Below are 7,441 nucleotides of genomic sequence, written 5' to 3' on the forward strand. Positions count from 1 at the left end.
AGTCACCCAACAAAAACCATTCCCCATATTTACCCCTGTTGGATTGTGGAAGGAAACCAGAGCACCCGGTGGAACCCACACAGAGAATGTGCAAACTCCAGACAGACAGACAAGGCTGGAATCGAACCTGGGTGCTGTGAGGCAGCAGAGGGGAAATGGATCTGGGTGGGTTGCTCCTGGGAGGGTCTGTGTGGGCTGAAGGGCCTGTTCGCACACTGTAAGGAGTCGAACCTATTCAGTGCTAACCACTGAGCCACCATGCTGCTGCTTAACCCAAGTGGTCCTCACAGCCAGCTGAGTGAGGATTAGACTAGGCTCCACTATCATTGAAGGAAACCCTTTGGCTTTCATTAAGTTTATTGGGAAGGGGGTCGGGCAGATCACGACACCGCGGCATCCCGCAAAGTAGGCGGGTCACCAGCAGGGCGACCTTTACCCGGTCAAAAATTCCTCTCGCACAAACTGGCGAGGACCCGGGCGTCACCCCGGACCGTTATTTTCCTTACTCATTAGTTTAAGGCATAAAGACTACCGCCTAATAACGTCAACCTAATCACACTCAGTACACTTTAATGTCAGGGTGGCTGCAACAAAACCCCGGCTTCAAGTGGCTCCAACTGACATTGCCTACTTAGGGAAGACATTTCCCTCCCCAGCAAACGGGGTATCTCCTGAAACCTGTGGGGAAAGTAACGGGTAAAGGGGAATAATATTATGCAAATTAGAGTGACTGAGGCATTATGGGATTCGATTCCAGGCACCATGAGGATTGTGGGAGTTGTATGCGCGGGTGTTGTGGGAGTTGTAGTGTTCACCTTGTCACCGCAGGTTTGCAGGAGGAAGGGGAGGAGGTAATTTGTGGAAGGAATTGCAACTTTTCAAATGCAGGCTCACCGAAAAAAACGACTTAATTAAATCTGACATTTGGTTTGCACGTGAAATGGCTTCTTTTAAAAAAAATCTACCAACGTGCATCGCCTTTCATTAAGGAATTTATGAATGAAGAGTGAACCTTTGATGTAGAAAAGCTCGATTGAAGTGACTTTAAGACTCTCTCTGTTTGTTAAAATCCTTTTCACCAGCACTCTGTGTGTTTGTTAAAATCCTGTTGAATTTCACCAGCATTTTGTTTGTTAAAATCCTGGTGGCTTGCATTGCTTTCCAAAAGGCAGAGGGAGCTGGGAGAAGAACTGTTTCTGTCCATGGCTCTGGGTCTGGTATGCTCTGTACTGGGTGAGGCTGAGGGGGAGAGTGAGGAACGTCTGCACTTGGCGGAGGGGGGCAAGAGACGATCAAACTGCTGAAATCACCTTTCCAGTGCCTGGACAGGTCAAAGGGCATTTTGCAAAATTCTCAGGTGAAAGTGTCAAAGATTGTGGCGGTGTGCTGTGCCCTGCACAGCTTTGCCTCAGAGCAAGGTCTGACTCTGCAGCCCAAGGTGGGGACAGTCTCAGAAACTGACCAAATGGACGCTTCTGACCTGGATATTGACAACACTCAGGGGTCAGCCAAGGAATTTTTTTTATTTCAAAAATATACTTTATTTGTAAAACAATCATAAAATAATTTGATGGTCTGTACATTTGGTCATGCCATACATATGTCAACATTTACATACACAGATCAGAAATTATCATTGTTATATACAGGTCTGTATGTTTATCAATCACATGCCCATATATTTAGCTGAGGTGCCAGCAGAGCCCAAATGACTGCATGGGCCCCCTGTTCTTCTTTAGACAGGCAGATGTTACACGGTGGTCTTTCCCCACCGCGCCTTGGCAGCAGCTGCCCCAAGCTTCAGCGCGTCCCTCAAGACGTCGTCCTGGACCTTGGAATGTGCCAGTCTGCAACACTCAGTCGGGGTCAACTCCTTCAGCTGGAAGATCAACAGGTTTCGGACCACCCAGAGAGCGTCTTTCACCGAGTTGATGATCCTCCAGGCACAGTTGATGTTCGTCTCGGTGTGCGTCCCGGGGAACAGGCCGTAGAGCATGGAGTCCCGCGTCACGGCGCTGCTCGGGACGAACCTCGACAAACACCACTGCATTCCTCTCCAGACTTCCTCTGCATAGGCACATTCCAGAAGGAGGTGTGTGACAGTCTCTCCCCCCCCCCCCACAGCTGCTTTGAGGGCAGTGTGCGGTGCGGCAGAGAGTCCGGGCGTGCATAAAGGATCTCACAGGCAGAGCCCTTCTCACCAGCAGCCAAGCCATGCCTTGGTGCTTGTTGGACAGTTCTGGCGATGAGGCCAAATGGCTTTGACAGTCTGCTCAGAGAACCGCTCGATAGGATCCGCCCTCTCCTTTTCCCGAAGGGTCTCAAGGACACTATGTGCTGACCACTTCCTGATGGACTTGTGGTCAAAGGTTTTTTTCTTCTTAAACTTCTCCCGAAAGCAGCTGCCAGGTCAGTCAGAGAGCGACTGGTGGACAATCGATTCGGACTTTGAGAAACACAACCGACCTAACCTCCCCCATGCACCTCGGAGATGCAAAGTCAAACACATGAGGCTTATTTGAATTCAGCACAAATGGTCGCTTGTTTCAAAATCTCGATGTTGTTGCAGTTGAATAATTTGGGTGCTTTCTGCAAGATTTTGCTCAGAATTTGTGTTTGTTAGCTAGTTTTGAAGCATCGCATTTTTGCAAACTGGTGTACTGTTCAAATTATTTTGAATATTGATGGGCGAACATAACAGCAGACCGAAGGGAGATTAGATTAGATTAGATTACTTACAGTGTGGAAACAGGCCCTTCGGCCCAACAAGTCCACACCGACCCGCCGAAGTGCAACCCACCCATACCCCTACATTTACCCCTTACCTAACACTACAGGCAATTTAGCATGGCCAATTCACCTGACCCGCACATCTTTGGACTGTGGGAAGAAACCGGAGCACCCGGAGGAAACCCACGCAGACACGGGGAGAACGTGCAAACTCCACACAGTCAGTCGCCTGAGTCGGGAATTGAACCTGGGTCTCAGGCGCTGTGAGGCAGCAGTGCTAACCACTGTGCCACTGTGCGAGACATAAAAATAATTTCGAAATATAGTTCAATGATGAGCACAACACTGCCTGCCCATCTCTTGAAATGTACTTTTAAAAAAATGTACAGTGTACATTGACAAACAGGTACATAACACAGCAAAGTCAGAGAGTCATAGATATAATCCCATTTGCCAGCACTTGGCCCATATCCCTCCAAACCCTTCTTATTCGTATACCCATCCAGATGCCTTTTAAATGTTGTACCTATAATTGTATAGGCCTCCACCACTTCCTCTGGAAGCTCATTCCATCTTAAAACCTTAGATCTTAGGTTCCCTACAGTGTGGAAACAGGCCCTTCAGCCCCATAGGTCCACACTGACCCTCCAAAGGGTATCCCACCCAAACCCATTGCCCATTACTCTACATTTATCTCTGACTAACGCACCTAACCTACACATCCCTGAACACTATGGGACAAGTTAGCATGGCCAATTCACCCTAACCTGCACATCTTTGGACTGTGGGAGGGAACCCACACAGACACAGGGAGAATGTGCAAACTCCACACAGTTGCCTGAGGCTGGAATTGTGAGGCACTACGTGAGTCACTGTACCACTCTATTCCATACACACACCACCCTCTGTGTGAAAAGGTTGCTCCTTAGGTCCCTTTTATATCTTTGCCCTGTCACCCTAAACTTCTAGTTCTAGACTTCTCCCACCCCAGGGAAAAGACTTTGTCTCTTTACCCGATCCATGCCCCCCATGATTTTATAGACCAGAATCGCACATAATATTCCAAAAGTGGCCTAACCAACATCCTGTACAGCCACAACATGACCTCCCAACTCCTATAATCAATGCTCTGACCAATAAAGAAAAGCATACCAAATACCTTCTTCACTATCCTATCTACCTGCGACTCCACTTTCAAGGAGCTATGAACCTGCACTCCAAGGTCTCTTTGTTCAGCAACACTCCTCAGGACCTTACCATTAAGTGTATAAGCCCTGCTAAGATTTGCACTCCCAAATGCAGCACCTCACATTTATCTAAATTAAACTCCATCTGTCACTCCTCAGCCCATTGGCCCATCTGATCAAGATCCTATTGTAATCTGAGGTAACCCTCTTCGCTGTCCACTCCACCTCCAATTTTGGTGTCATCTGCAAACTTACTAACTGTACCTCTTATGCTCAGATCCAAATCATTTATATAAATGACAAAAACACCGATCCTTGTGGCACTCCACTGGGTCACAGACCTCCAGTCTGAAAAGCAACCCTCCTCCACCACCCTCTGTCTTCTACCTTTGAGCCAGTTCTGTATCCAAATGGCTAGTTCTCCCTAGATCTAACCTTGCTAACCAGTCTCCCATGGGGAACCTTGTCGAACACCTCACTGAAGTCCATATAGATCATGTCCACTGCTCTGCCCTCATCATCAAGTTCAATAATTTTCAGTCTCGAGCTCTCATTTCCCTAACCCCTACACACACAGGCCTTGTTATCACATGGTCTGCTATTACACAAAACCCATTGTTAGCCACTAATAGTCTCCATTAACAGCTATTCACCCTCCCAGCCAGATCATTATCCACTCCTTTGTCTGTCCAACTATTCTTCTCCCTCTTTGGGCTCTATCCTCATCTATGACTTACTCCTTACCCCCCTCCCCCCACCCTAACTTCTGCATATTTGGGCAGCACTGTGGCTCAGTGATTAGCACTGCTGCCTCACAGCACCAGGGACCCGGGTTCAATTCCAGCCTCGGGTGACTGTCTGTGTGGAGTTTGCACATTCTCCCCGTGTCTGCGTGGGTTTCCTCTGGGTGCTCCGGTTTCCTCCCACAATCCAAAAGATATGCATGTCAGGTGAATTGGCCATGCTAAATTACCCCATAGTGTTACAGGATAGGGGAATGGGTCTGGGTGGGTTACACTTTGGAGGGTCAGTGTTTCCACACTAGGGAATCTAATCTAAACTGACGACTTCCTGACTACCATCAGTTCTGAGGAAGGTTCATTGGACCTGAAACATTAATTCTGATTTACTTGCCACAGTTGCTGCCAGACCTGCTGAGCTTTTCCAGCAATTTTTGTTACATTTGTTTTGACTATCCCTATCCAGTCCTTGCCTTTCCAAATGCATGTAGTTCCTGTTCCCCAGAATCCTCTCCAACAACTTACCCACTACTGACATCAGACTGAACAATCCCTGGCTTTTCCTTACCAACTACCTTCAATAATAGCCACCCTCCAGTCTTCTGGCACCTCACACGTGTCTATTGACGACACAAATATCTCAGCAATCTCTTCCCTAGCTTCCCACAAAGTTCTGGAATACACCTGATCAGGATCCAGGGATTTATCCACCTTTATCTCCTCTTCTGTAATATGGACAGAGGGTTGTGAATCTGTGAAACTCATTGCCACAGAAGGCTATGGAGGCCAAGTCTTTGAGTGTATTTAGAGTCATAGAGGTGTACAGCACGGAAACAGACCCTTCGGTCCAACCCTCCACGCCGACCAGATAGCCCAACCCAATCTAGTCCCACCTGCCAGCACCCGGCCCATATCCCTCCAAACCCTTCCTATTCATATACCCATCCAAATGCCTCTTAAATGTTGCAATTGCACCAGCCTCCACCACTTCCTCTGGCAGCTCATTCCATACACACACACCACCCTCTGCGTGAAAAAGTTGCCCCTTAGGTCTCTTTTATATTGTTCCCTAAACCTATGCCCTCTAGTTCTGGACTCCCGGACTCCAGGGAAAAGACTTTGCCTATTTACCCTGTCCATTCCCCTCATAATTTTGTAAACCTCTATAAGGTCACCCCTCAGCCTCCTACACTCCAGGGAAAACAGCCCCAGCCTGTTCAGCCTCTGCATGTAACTCAGATCCTCCAACCCTGGCAACATCCTCGTAAATCTTTTCTGAACCCTTTCAAGTTTCACAACATCTTTCCGATAGGAAGGAGACCAGAATTGCACGCAATATTCCAATAGTGGCCTAACCAATATCCAGTACAGCCGCAACATGACTTCCCAACTCCTGTACTTAATAAAGGAAAGCATACCAAACGCCTTCTTCACTATCCTATCTACCTGCGACTCCACTTTCAAGGAGCTATGAACCTGCACTCCAAGGTCTCTTTGTTCAGCAACATTACCATTAAGTGTATAAGTCCTGCTAAGATTTGCATTCCCAAATGCAGCACCTCGCATTTATCTGAATTAAACTCCATCTGCCACTTCTCAGCCCATTGGCCCATCTGGTCCAGATCCTGTTGTAATCTGAGGTAACCCTCTTCGCTGTCCACTACACCTCCAATTTTGGTGTCATCTGCAAACTTACTAATTGTATCTCTTATGGTCACATCCAAATCATTTATGCAAATGACAAAAAGTAGAGGGCCCAGCACTGATCCTTGTGGCACTCCACTGGTCATAGGCCTCCAGTCTGAACAACAACCCTCCACCACCATCCTCTGTCTTCTTCCTTTGAGCCAGTTCTGTATCCAAATGGCTAGTTCTCCCTGTATTCCATGGGATCTAACCTTGCTAATCAGTCTCCCATGGGGAACATTGTCGAACTCCTTACTGAAGTCCATTTGGATCACATCTACTGCTCTGCCCTCATCAATCTTCTTTGTTACTTCTTCAAACAACTATCTCACAAACTTGATTTCCTGAGCACAAAGCCATGTTGACTATCCCGAATCAGTCCTTGCCTTTCCAAATACATGTACATCCTGTCCCTCAGGATTCCCTCCAACAACTTGCCTACCACTGACATCAGGCTCACTGGTCTGTAGTTCCCTAGCTTGTCCTTACCACCCTTCTTAAACAATGGCACCACGTTAGCCAACCTCCAGTCTTCTGGCACCTCACCTGTGACTATCGATGATACAAATATCTCAGCAAGAGGCCCAGCAATCACTTCTCGAGCTTCCCACAGAGTTCTCGGGTACACCCGATCAGGTTCTGGAGATTTACCCACCTTTAACCATTCCAAGACATCCAGCACTTCCTCCTCTGTAATCTGGACATTTCGCAAGATGTCACCATCTATTTCCCTACAGTCTATATCTTCCATATCCTTTTCCACAGTAAATACTGATGCAAAATATTCATTTAGTATCTCACCCATTTTCTGTGGCTCCACACAAAGGCTGCCTTGCTGATCTTTGAGGGGCCCTATTCTCTCCCTAGTTACCCTTTTGTCCTTAATATATTTGTAAAAACGCTTTGGATTCTCCTTAATTCTATTTGCCAAAGCTGTCTGATGTCCCTCCTGATTTCCCTCTTAAGTATACTCCCAGTTTCTTTATAGTCTTCTTAGGATTCACTCGATCTCTCCTGTCTATACCTGACATATACTTACTTCTTTTTATTAACCAAACCCTCAATTTCTTTAGTCATCCAGCATTTCCTAAACCTACC

At 47.1% G+C, this 7,441-nt stretch overlaps 1 non-coding gene across 1 annotated transcript; it reads right to left on the minus strand.

The window, feature by feature from the left end:
- Positions 1–372: 372 nt before the first annotated feature.
- Positions 373–523, minus strand: LOC132831957 (U12 minor spliceosomal RNA). The gene has a single exon (XR_009646885.1). It is a non-coding gene; the product is annotated as a U12 minor spliceosomal RNA (small nuclear RNA).
- Positions 524–7,441: the final 6,918 nt, after the last annotated feature.

The sequence above is a fragment of the Hemiscyllium ocellatum genome, chromosome 33 (assembly GCF_020745735.1).
Source record: "Hemiscyllium ocellatum isolate sHemOce1 chromosome 33, sHemOce1.pat.X.cur, whole genome shotgun sequence".
NCBI lineage: Eukaryota > Metazoa > Chordata > Chondrichthyes > Orectolobiformes > Hemiscylliidae > Hemiscyllium > Hemiscyllium ocellatum.